Source organism: Pinus tabuliformis, chromosome 6, assembly GCF_031772625.1.
Source record: "Pinus tabuliformis cultivar Carrire ecotype Pingquan chromosome 6, CPIR1, whole genome shotgun sequence".
NCBI classification, from domain to species: Eukaryota; Viridiplantae; Streptophyta; class Pinopsida; order Pinales; family Pinaceae; genus Pinus; species Pinus tabuliformis.
This window is the reverse complement of record NC_142292.1, coordinates 1,992,728,072-1,992,740,709: the sequence shown is the minus strand read 5'-3', so window position 1 is coordinate 1,992,740,709 and position 12,638 is coordinate 1,992,728,072. Positions and strand designations below refer to the sequence as shown.

At 38.6% G+C, this 12,638-nt stretch overlaps 1 protein-coding gene across 1 annotated transcript in view; it reads left to right on the top strand.

Moving 5' to 3' along the window:
• Positions 1-12,203, top strand: part of LOC149267229 (uncharacterized) — a 29,207-nt gene extending 17,004 nt beyond the window's left edge. Inside the window, exon 3 of the mRNA XM_089398343.1 lies at positions 11,808-12,203. The gene's annotated coding sequence lies outside the window, so the exon portion shown is untranslated. The remainder of the gene's footprint in view (positions 1-11,807) is intronic.
• Positions 12,204-12,638: the final 435 nt, after the last annotated feature.

Sequence of the window (12,638 nt, the reverse complement as noted above, 5' to 3'; positions counted from 1 at the left end):
AAGTTTTAATTGTACATTTTCATAATTTCAATTATATGTAAAGTCACTAAGTTGTAATTGTTAAGATCCATCTTAATTCCAGATTCATCAAGTGAGAGGGATTATGATTCATAAATTGGTGGGTGTTCATTATGATCATTAAAGGTAAGGTACAATTTATCCTCAAGGAGTAAATCACATGCTTCACCAACCACTAGGGGCTTGGGTCCTGTTAGCCTTGAGGTGCAGTGCTACTATTTTGAAGACTAAAGGAGGGAAATGGTCTATTTTCAGAGCGCATGAAAACATGCACTAATGCACAAAAGCCCCCGAAAACCTTACCTTTCTGTCCATATGTGCCCCTTTTCACATTTCTCGAGGTTGTCCCATACCTTCATGTCCCCTGCCATCGATCTTCCCACTGATCTGACAGTCCGCACTTCATCCGACCGACGTTATACGCTCGACCAATCACCACCGTTAGATCATTTCTGCCAGATCTAACGGCTATCACGCATATCACTCGGGCAACAAGAGAGAGGGATACCCGCTTGATAAAGCGGTTTCCTCTCTCTCCTCCACTGCTACGTGGCGAGCGATGAATGGAATCGGACGGGCTCCGACCTTTACCACTTACCGCCCAATGACCGCTCGATATAAACCATTTCCACTTGCATAAACCGCTCCCGGGCGTTATCCCATCGAGCACCTCCTCTGCCTGATAGTCGTTCGATCTACCCATCTAAGATCTGACGGCTCGGACTTATTCCGCTCCCACCACGACGTCAAACCTCCGACGATTGATCTCTTCCGTCCATTCCTCCAGATCCAATGGCCCTCGTTCATGATCACCACAGTTCATCCTCTGCCGCCTGACCAACATCCCGATTATCGATCCACACCATCCAACGACCCACATGCCCCCGTACCCCACTTCTCATCAGTCACTCGAGGAGGAAATTTTTTGGCTTTGTCAGCGTTTTTGACAGTCGGATAGTTGAACTGAAATAACGGAATTCATTGCTGAAAGGGGAAAAAACAACAACATGATGCAACCGAACCAACAGAAATGATCATGGAACATCGCTAGCACGAGCGAACCACCTAACAACACGGCGAAATTACCAGAATTTGATTACCGTGTTTGTTAGAAACAGAGCCCTCAGAGCTCATGTTTGTCTAGTTATGGCAGACAGAGGGGATAGATTAAGACATCTTGAGCCTTAGAGAGTTCGAGAGTATTGTAGAAAGCCTATAAATGGCTGAAAGTTCGAAGTAATAGGGGTTCAAATTTTGGAGACTGTGGATACTCTGTTCCTCCCAGCGTCTCATCTTCATTCCAGTAATACAAGCTTCTTTTGTTATTACATGTTAAATTGTCATCTTCTCCTCTGTTCTAAGCTTGCAATTGAATAGGTTATTCATGTTTTCTTCTGTGTCTAATGCCAGATAACTGTCATCTTATCTCTGCGTTGATAAATTAGATTTGCAAGCTTCATTTACTTTCTATAGCTAGCCATTCATATGTGTTTATGTATGTATCTGCTGGTACAGTCAGGATTCTCCATCTATTCATTGAATCTATAAACTATTGAGCATTAGTGGTCGAAAGCCTTGTCAAGCTGAGGGTGTTCATGCATGTCTTGAGTGAAAATAGAGTTGAAATAGTCATCTGACTTGATCCAAACCCCAATCCATTCCAATAGTTCAGAGAACGATATTGAAGATTTATATGTTTCCAGGCATCTCCGAGCTACAACCTAGGAGAGTTTCCTGGAGTGCTAACATAATTGGCATCATTGTCGAGGAGAGGAGACTGAAGCTCAACTTCCCTGGGGGACGACATAGATCCAACTTTGATGATAGACAAAGTCTAGACACTATTTGAGCTGTAGTCATCTATCTAGTGACCCTACTGGAGGACGAACCTCTTGGTGACTCCACTTGATATTTCTGGCTCAGTTTGTGAGGCATACTCGGAGAAATCCTTAGTAGCCACTAGCTGACCCAGTACTTGACCCTGAAAAATCATCAAAGAAAGAAAGGCATTGTAGAAAGGAGCATCAGGTTTAGGTAGCTCTGAACAATATTTTATATCTCTTCAAGAAAATCCTGTAATAGAACAGATACATGTTGAGAGTGTAGCATTTAATACTAGTAGTGAAGAAAAAATCTCAGAGATTCATAGAGCTCCTTATTCTTTAGGTTCTTCTTTCGTTGCAAGCCCAAAGAAAGCCTCTCCTCCTATCCACCATACTCCTTTAGTCCTACCAGTCACTCCTCAACCCTCTGTCATTCAGACGTCCAGTACCCTTATAGCCACCATAGCTATGGCAGCACCACAAGCGCCTACCAAAATCGAAAGAATCATAGCTGCTAGGTATGGACCTCTAGTACTGCCCACTCCTTTGAATGCCATGCCTACTGGAGAATATCAGAAGTATATGCCTAAGTTCACTGGGACTGAAGGTGTTACAGCTGAGGAACATCTTGAATCATTCTATAGCTATGCTGATAACCTGGACATTAGTGAATCTGATGTATGGATGAGAGTCTTTGTCCAAAGTCTAGATGGAGAGGCTAAAAAATGGTTTAGAGAACTGACCCAAGGTCTATAGCAGATACTGAGGCTGTAGATGATGCATTCCTAAAGCATTGGGGGGATAAGAAGGATCTACTCTACTACCACACCGAGTTTGGGAATCTAAAGAGGGAAAATGGTGAGTTGTTGTCTGATTTTAATAAGAGGTTTAACCGCATGTACAACAAGATACCAGTTGAAGTAAAACCCACCACTACCTCTGCTAAACTCACCTATGCCAGTGCCTTTGGTTCTAACTTTTGCCTACTGTTGAGGGAGAGACGATGTGCTACCTTGGCTGATATGCAGGATGCAGCCTTGGAAGTAGAATCAAACATCATGGCTGCAGAGAAGCTCAAGGGGAATGTTGATAGAAGGAGACAGAGGGACGAATCTTCATCATCTTCAGATCCCAAGATAAATAAAATGACCAAGTTGTAGAGTCATTAGCCTCTGAAATCTCCAAATTAATGGTTGAGCAACACCCTGGGAAAGGAAGAGTTCCCAATACCTTTGCTCCTAGAAATCCAAATCCATATAGAAGAGCTAATGCGTAGTTGCAGATTCTGCAAAGAAGCAAAGATGCCAATGAAAACCAAAGGAACACCCCTTTCAAGAACGTAGTCATGGAAGAAGAACAGTTTGAAGAAGATGATGAAATCCATTGTCTGGAAGACAAAGGCAGTGCCTCCTTTTTAACCTTAGCTGCCTATGAAAAGTCATTATTCAATGACCAGATCGGCCAAGAATGGGATGGTGGAGCTGCTCTAAAAACTGATTATCAACACAGATATGATCTGAGGTCGAAGATGAATAATTCCAAGGAAAATCCTGTTCAGAGAGCTGCTGTCCATGCAATACAACAAGCTAATAAGTAGAAACAACTGGCAGTTGATCCCATCATCCTCAAAGCTCCAGCTCACGAGGTAAGAGCCCTTGACAAGTCTTCTTCTCCTTTCAGTTTTGAATCAGAAATTCAGAAGCTAAGCATACCTATACCTCTGATTGAACTAGTGAAGAATGAGTCCTTCAAGAGATCTATCCTCGAGGCCCTTGAGCTTAAAGCCATCCAAGCCTCCGTTGACTATGTAAATCTGCAAGAGGACAAACCAGTTGTTGTTCTCAGCCCAATGATTGAAAATTGTGATGACAGCTCCCCATCATTCTATGTCTCTTTGACTATTCATGACAAAATCCTTCACAACTGCCTTCTGGACACAGGATCTAGCCATAATCTAATGCCCAAGGCTGTAATGGATGAGTTGGGTTTTGACATTACCAAGTCTTATCATGACCTGCTTTATTTTGACTCTAGCAAAGTGAAATGTTTGGGATTAATCAAATACCTAGCCATCACCTTGTCTCAGTTGCCCATGAGGAGCATGATGATGGATATTGTGGTAGCAGATGTACCCCCCAAGTTTGGCATGTTTCTTTCCAGAGGTTGGATCAAGAGATTAGGTGGAACATTGCAAAATGATTTGTCCTATGCTACTATCGCAGTTTTTGGAGGTGAGAGCAGGAGATTATATAGAGAAGCTCAGTTGGCTTATATCATCAGTGATGAAAGGAATCCCACTAATCATCCCATCTATGCTGTCGACACTGATTTTTGAGTCTGTATTCTTTAGATTGAAGAATCCCAGTTGGCCTCCATGCAGCTTAGGAAACCGGTTTTCCAGATCACAGAGGAAGAAGGCCCACAAATTTGGGACATGTTCTTTGACGGAGCTTGCTCTAAGGAAGCTGCAAGGGCAGGTGTGGTCCTTGTGTCCCCCACACAAAAATGCATTCATTTATCTTTCAAGTTAACTTTTCAGGTCACAAATAACATAACAGAGTACGAAGCCTTGATATTGGGCTTAAACACTGCTAAAGAAATAGGCCTCAAAGGTCTGAAGGTGTTTGGAGACGCATACCTTATCATTCAGCAGGTGAAAAAAACTTTCCAAGCAAAGCTTCCAACGCTGAAAGCATACAAAGATGAGGTATGGAAGCTCACGGGTTCTTTTAATAGTTTCAGCATTTCTTACATCCCTAGAATGAAGAACCAACTTGCTGATTCCCTTGGTATGTCTGCTAGCACGTTTATTCCTCCTTTGCCTCCTAAATTGACTTATGAAGTTCAGGTGAATATAGACCATCTCTTCCTGAAAATGTCAAATACTGGAAAGTTTTTGAAGATGATGATGAAATTAATAGGTTTTTACAAGTCATTGATGAATTTTTTGAAATGCACATTGACCAAGAAAACAAAACCATTGAAGAATGCAACTAGTCCAAGCTAAAGGACGAGATTGGTCAAGATAGCATTGTTCAGTTGCCTAGTAACCATATACCCAAAGGATTGGTGCCCCTAGAGAATCTGTTTGATCATAATGATGTACCTTATAAGCCTGCCAAAAAGGAAAATGAGTTTGCAGTTCATAGACATAATGTAGGGAGTCCAGCCCATCCAAAGTACATAAATCTGTCCACTCACTTGTCTTCTACCCAAAGTTCCAAGTATTGCACCTTGATGAAACAATTTGCTAATATTTTTTCTTGGGAGTATAGTGATCTTAAAAAGTATGACACCAACATCATCCAGCATAAGATTCCACTGGAGAAGAACACCATCCCTTTTAAGCAGAAATTAAGACCTATTAACCCTCTCTTATTGCCTTTGATTGAAAAGGAAATCAAGAAGCTGTTGGATGCCAAGATCATAGTTCCCCTAAGGTATTCAAAGTGGATAGCTAACCTTGTGGTAGTAAGAAAGAAGAATGGAGAAATCAAGCTTTGTGTTGACTTCAGGAATCTGAACAAATGCTCTAAAAAAGACAACTACCCCCTGCCTAAGATGGAACACTTGATGCAAACAGTTTCAGGGGCTAGAGTCATGTCTTTCTTAGATGGATTTTCAGGTTACAATCAGATTTCTGTACATCTAGAAGATCAGGAAAAGACCGCCTTCACTACTCCTTGGGGCACTTTCATGTACTCCAAGTTGCCTTTTGGACTGATGAATGTTGGGGATACTTTTCAGAAGGCCATGGACATAGCCTTTGTGGGAGAGAATGACAAGTTTGTCCTTATTTACCTTGATGACATTACAGTCTTTTCCAACAGTCACAATGACCATTTGCAGCATTTGAAGAAGGTGTTTCTAAAGTGCAGACGGTTTGGAATTTCTGTGAACCCAAAGAAGTCACAATTTTCTCTAGAAGAAGGTGAAATTTTGGGACATATTGTTTTTGCTGAAGGTGTGAAGATTGATCCAGCAAGAGTTCAAGCAATTTAGACATTGTCCATCCCAAGGTCAAAAAGGGACATTCAATCTTTCCTGGGTAAGATTAACTTTGTCAGGAGGTTTATTCCAAAATTTGCAAAGCTAGTGAAGCACATCACTTCCACGCTGAAGAAAGGATCAGGAATAAAATGGACAGATGGTGCAAGAAGCTCTTTTGAAGCCATCAAACAAGCTATCATGGAAGCTCCCACTCTAATCAGCCCAGATTATAGTAGGGAGTTTTATATCTTCTCTTTTGCCTCTTATGATACACTTGCAGCAATTCTATTGCAGAAAAACGATGAAGGTGTAGAGCACCCTGTGGTCTTTTTTCAGCAAAACTCTGAGGGATGCTGAACTAAGGTATAACCTTATTGAAAAACAAGCTTATGCTCTCATAAAATATTTAAAATCATTCAAAATTTATATTCTACATTCCAAAGTGGTTGCGTATGTACCTTCAACCTCAGTAAAAGATGTACTAACTCAGCCAGATATTGATGGAAAGAGAGCTAAATGGAGTGCAAAATTCATAGAGTTCAACATAGAGGTGAAGCCCAACAAGCTTGTTAAAGGCCAGGACTTGGCTAAGCTTCTGGCTGAGGAAAATTGCAGTTTGTTAGACATCAATTGCATGAGTTCAAATTTAGGTGGTGAGCGGACAGAGGAAGCAGCAGAAGAGCAAGAGCAAAATCAGTCTTTGGCTGAAAATCTAGCCACCTGTGAATGGTATTCTAGCGTAGTTCATTTTTTGCAAAAGCTAGAAGTCCCTCCAGGGCATAGCTCAAGTCAAGATCAGGCCATTAAGCTCAGATCAACCAAATTTTGCATTAATAAAAACCTACTTTATTGGAGAGACCCATCAGGGATCCTCTTGAGATGTTTAGACAAAGGACAATCTGTGGAAGTCATGCACCAGTTCCATTCTAGCATCTGTGGAGGGCATCATTATTGGAAAATCATAGCCCAAAAGATCTTGAGAGCTGGGTATTATTGGCCTACTCTGTTCTCTAATGTGTTTTCTTTTGTGAGGTCTTGTGACAAATGTCAGAGGTTTGCAGGAAGACAACAACTAAAATCTCTGCCCTTGAAGCCAGTACACACCAATGGTCCCTTCCAACAGTGGGGCTTAGACTTCATAGGTGAGATCAATCCACATTCCAATGGCCGACACAAATGGATCTTGGTAGCCACTCACCAAATGGATTGAGGCTATACCCATTAAAAATGCTAATCATCAGGTTATCATAAAATTCTTGAATGAGAATATTTTCACTATATTTGGTTGCCCAACGAAACTAGTCACTGATAATGTAGCAGCTTTCAGGGCAGAAGAATTGGTGGGACATGTGTGAATCCATGGACATTCAATTGGTGCATTCTACCGCATATTATCCTCAAGGCAATGGCCTGGAAGAATCATCTCACAAGAGTCTTGTAAGGATAATCAAAAACCTGTTGGAGGACAACAAAAAGAACTGAGATTCCAAGTTGAAGTTCACAATGTGGGCTGATAGAGTTACCAACAAGAAGTCCATAGGAAATTCTCCATCTAAGATGGTTTATGGCGCTAATGCTGTTTTTCCTATCCAGCTGATTCTCCCTGTGGCCAAATTCTTGTAAGAAAAACAGGATGAAGAGAATGACATGGCGAGGAGAATGAGTAACTTGGTTGAATTACAGCAGATCAGGGAACAATTGGTTGAGAAGTCAAGAATTCATCAGAATAAGATCAAAGAAACCTTGATAGAAAGGAAAAAATGGATAGTTTTTAGGTTGGTGACTGGGTTCTCAAATGGGATGCATTGAAGGAAAAGAAGGGCAACCATGGTAAATTTGATGCCTTATGGACGGGACCATTTGTCATTGCTCAAGTTCAATTGAACAATACTTTCATTCTGCACAATTTGGAGAGGGGAGGTGTTTTTGATGGCCCAGTCAATGGGCGGTTTTTGAAACTTTACTTCATATGAGGCTTTAAGGCCTTAATATTGTAATAGGTTGTTTCAATTTTTGTTTTCTATGCAAATAAACTCGATGCCCAATGGAACAATAGGAGATAAGTTTGTTTTGGTTGTTACTAGAAAGGCAGTAGTCTGCAGTTCTTGAAATCTCACAGGGAGGCTTTCATCCCTAAAAGGAGCCAGTGTTAGCCTTAAGGTGCAGTGCTGCTATTTTGAAGACTAAAGGAGGGAAATGGTCTATTTTCAGAGCGCATGAAAACATGAACTAATGCGCAAAAGCCACCGAAAACCTTATCTTTCCGTCCATACGTGACCCTTTGCACATTTCTTGAGGTCGTCCCATACCTTTGTGTCCCCCACCATCTATCTTCCCACTGATATGATGGTCTGCACTTCATCCGACCGACGTTATATGCTCGACCAATCACCACCGTTAGATCATTTCCGCCAGATCTAACGGCTATCGCGCATATCGCTAGGGCAACAAGAGAGAGGGATACCCGCCTGATAAAGCGATTTCCTCTCTCTCCTCCACTGCTACATGGCGAGCGATGAATGGAATTAGATGGGCTTCGACCTTTACCACTTACCGCCCAATGACCACCCGATATAACCATTTCCGCTTGTATAAACCGCTCTCGAGCGTTATCCTTCGAGCACCTCCTTTGCCTGATAGCCATTCGATCTACCCATCTAAGATCTAACGACTCGAACTTATTCCGCTCCCACCACGACTTCAAACCTCCGACGATTAATCTCCTCCATCCATTCCTCTAGATCTAACGACCCTTGTTCATGATCACCACAGTTCATCCTCCGCCGCCTGACCAACATCCTGACTGTCGATCCACACCATCCAACGGCCCACATGCTGCTGTACCCCACTTCCCATCAGTGACCTGGGGAGGAAATTTGTTGCTTTTTCAGTGTTTTTGACAATCAGATAGTTGAACTAAAATAATGGAATGCATGATCGAAAGGGGAAAAAACAACAACACGATGCAACCGAACCAATAGAAATGATCATGGAACATCGCTGGCACGAGCGAACCACCTGGCAACGCGGTGAAATTACCAGAATTTGATTACCGTGTTTGTTAGAAACTGAGCCCTCTGAGCTCATGTTTGTCTAGTTATGGCATCAAGTAGTTAGAAGACGGAGGGGATAAATTAAGACATCTCGAGTCTCAAAGAGTATTGTAAAAAGCCTATAAATGGATGAAAGTTCGAAGTAATAGGGGTTCAACTTTTGGAGACTGTGGATACTCTGTTCTTCCCAACATCTCATCTTCATTCCAGTAATACAAGCTTTTTTTGCTACTACATGTTCAATTTTCATCTTCTCCTCTGTTCTAAGCTTGCACTTGAATAGGTTATTCATGTTTTCTTCTGTGTCTAATGCCAGATAACTGTCATCTTATCTTTGTGTTGATAAATTAGATTTGCAAGCTTCATTTACTTTTTGTAGCTAGCCATTCATATGTGTTTATGTATGTATCTACTGGTACAGTCATGATTCTCCATTTATTCATTGAATCTATAAACTATTGAGCATTAGTGGTCGAAAGCCTTGTCAAGCTGAGGGTGTTCATGCATGTCTTGAGTGAAAACAGAGTTGAAACAGTCATTTGATTTGATCTAAACCCCAATCCATTCCAACAGTTCAGAGAACGATATTGAAGATTTATATGTTTCCAGGCATCTCCGAGCTACAACCTAGGAGAGTTTCCTGGAGTGCTAACAGGTCCCGTATAAGTAATAATTAACAAGGTGGAAAACTCCTTACCCCATGTGCAAGGGGTTGATGTACTACATGCTTGTTCTCACCTCTCTATAGTCAATTTGTTAGCCACTTCCCCATGATTATGTTGATGTAGGTCTGGATGCTCTCGGCTCATAATGCATGAGGCATCCCCCCAATAATCCACAAATTTATATAAGTGGTCCATGTCCTATCTCATTGTGCATAATTGTACACTGAGTATGCATGAATGAACTAGCACAAATTAATGCTCCATCATACCATGAAAAAAAAGCATGCTCATTCATATTAAATATCACATCATTATAGTTGGTTTCAAAGAAAATAAAGAATTTTGGTTTTCACAAGCATCCAAGAAAATGAAAATTCAGTAGCCCATGGAAATTAATCCATTATGACAATTGCTTTACATGAGAGGGATGTTGCAAGGAATGATTGGTAGCGATCCTCTACCAAAGGATCTCTACCATCCCATTCTATAAATTCCCGCATCCCATATCATATCTATGTCCTCCATAATGAATACATGATCTCTATATATATCTATCCACATGTTACAGATGTGGTCCCTTCATTATTAGGATGACCTATTACATATACATTTTACATATTACATGTACATTTGACCCTATATATGCCCACCCCTTCTGTCATAACTTATACATTTAACCCAATGTAGGCCCCTCTTGGGGTCATAACATAATACACTCCTTTAAAAATATTTATTCTGAAAGCTTTATTGTTAAGGGAGTTACATGTGACGAAACCACATAATATGATTTCCTTAGATTCCTACATTCTTCTTTTCATTTATGATGATCCATCCATCCAATATCAATTATTTTCGGTGTGTTGTGGCCACAACCCCCCATAATTTTTTTTAAAAATATATGGGGATTCTCTATGTAAAATTTGGTCATATCACTCCTTTCATGATTTGATTTTGTTAATTTTGTGATATTTTAACTTTTCTAGGTTTTTCACTTTGATTGCTTCATTGTGTGTGGTTTCTTACCAGCTTCCCAATGACTCACATTTCGCTGAGTTTGAACATACGATTTGAAAATAACACTTGTTCAAAATTTGATCGATTATTATCACTTAAACTTAAATTCTGTAAATTCGTATTTCACTATCTTTTATAGATGGTAAATAAATTTCATTAATTTAATGTAATTAACTAGTTTTAATCACTTGATTTAATTTATTTTAGTTCAATTAATTAAATATATTTAAATTGTAAATATTAAATTATTAATTATTTGATTTTCACTTAACCAACCTATCAAAACGTGTCTATAACCCCCAAAAAAACATATATATATATATATATATATATATAAAATATTAATTTTTTATTATTTTCTTTACTAGGTTAAACATTGACAATTATTCTGGGCTTTGTCAACTATGGGATGACGACGAAAGTGAGAAAGGTCGAAGAATAAAAGTGGGAGGAGTCGGAAGGGTTTTAATAAGCCTTGTTATTCGATAGAGGGAGGCTTTACATTTCCTAGACCTTCACATTAATTAGGAGGGGCAACCACTCCACATGACCCTGGGCTCCTCCCTTCACTTCTTAATACATTCCCATGCTCATTTATATATGAGCTCCTCACACATTTTTTTTTATATAATTTTTATTTTATTTGAGTTTGAATTATTGTATTTTTAATAATTTTTAAAATATATATATATTTTATTTTAATAAGTTTTATTTTAACATTTTTATATTTTAAATTTATTAAAAATAAAAAATTAAATCATATTAAAATTTTAATAAAAATTTCTAAAATTTTTGTTACAGATATATATTTTTTAACGCTTCATTAGTTTTGAAACACAATTTTTGGAGAGTTTAATTGGTGTTTTACTTATCCCAATGAAGCCTAGGATGGTTCATTGGAAAGATAAAATTAGGGATAATAATTTGAAGGTATTAACTCAACCATATCTGGTCATTTACTAGGCCTAAAATTTATCATAAATTGAAGCTATGAATTTGTACCAAAATAATTAATTTCTAAATTTATTTTGGAAGAATTTGATTGACAAAGACTTTTGGCTATTGCAAATTCATTCAAGTCTGTTCCCTTGAGCCAAATAAATTATAACATAGATCAATGGGAAGCACCAATTTCATTTATTTAAGTGGATTTGTTTTTTTTTTTTTTTTTTCAATTTTGAATTTCTAATGTTGATATGTAATTTCTATTGGTTTCAGTTTTCAGTTTTAATGGTTTTTGGTAGAGTGTTGTTGCAAGGAGGTGGAGCAAATAATTTGGAACAATAAAATTAATCCAAAAAAGAAGAAAAAAGAGGACTTGCAGCTCCAAATTTGATGGGTTAAAACTATTTGCAACAACTCTCCATTTTTAGATTCATTTTTGTAATTATAAATTATATTTTAGGAGACGAAAAATGGGATCCTCTTTGCTGCAAGTTAGATACTTTGAGCACTGTTGCAAGGAGAATTTTAGTAGTTGGTGAAGAGGATAACTCAGATTTGAGTTATTTGGGGGTTTTCTTTTCAAAATTCAGTATTTGTATTTGAAGTAGAATTTGCACTATTGCAACCCTTTTCTCTAGTAGAAAAAACCATGATTTTGGAAAGGTTGTTGGAGATCCATTGAGAAACATAGCAAGGAGACCAGGTTTATTAATTTGTATGAAAATATTTTTATTTTTTAATGCAAAATTATTTCATTTAATGACAAATTAGTACCAATTGTTTCATATTTAACACTTTTGTTGACATGAGAATGATTGTCTTTTAGATCAACAATCTAATATATTGCTCTCAAGATTTGTTATTGATTTCCCATTTGCTATTGTACTTCATCAAATTTCTGAGTAACTACTAACTCAGAATTTTTCCATATTAAATTGATTTAACTGTCATTGGACTGCTAAACTATTTCTACTTTTTAATGGTTTATATTTCACTATTATAATCTCTAAAATAGAACATGCATGTCACTTAAAATGTCAGTTGTTAAAACATTTTCAGCAGCCTGATACTAATCATGCAATATATGTTAAATCACTATTCTTTTAAATCACTTTGCTCTTGTTTTGGGA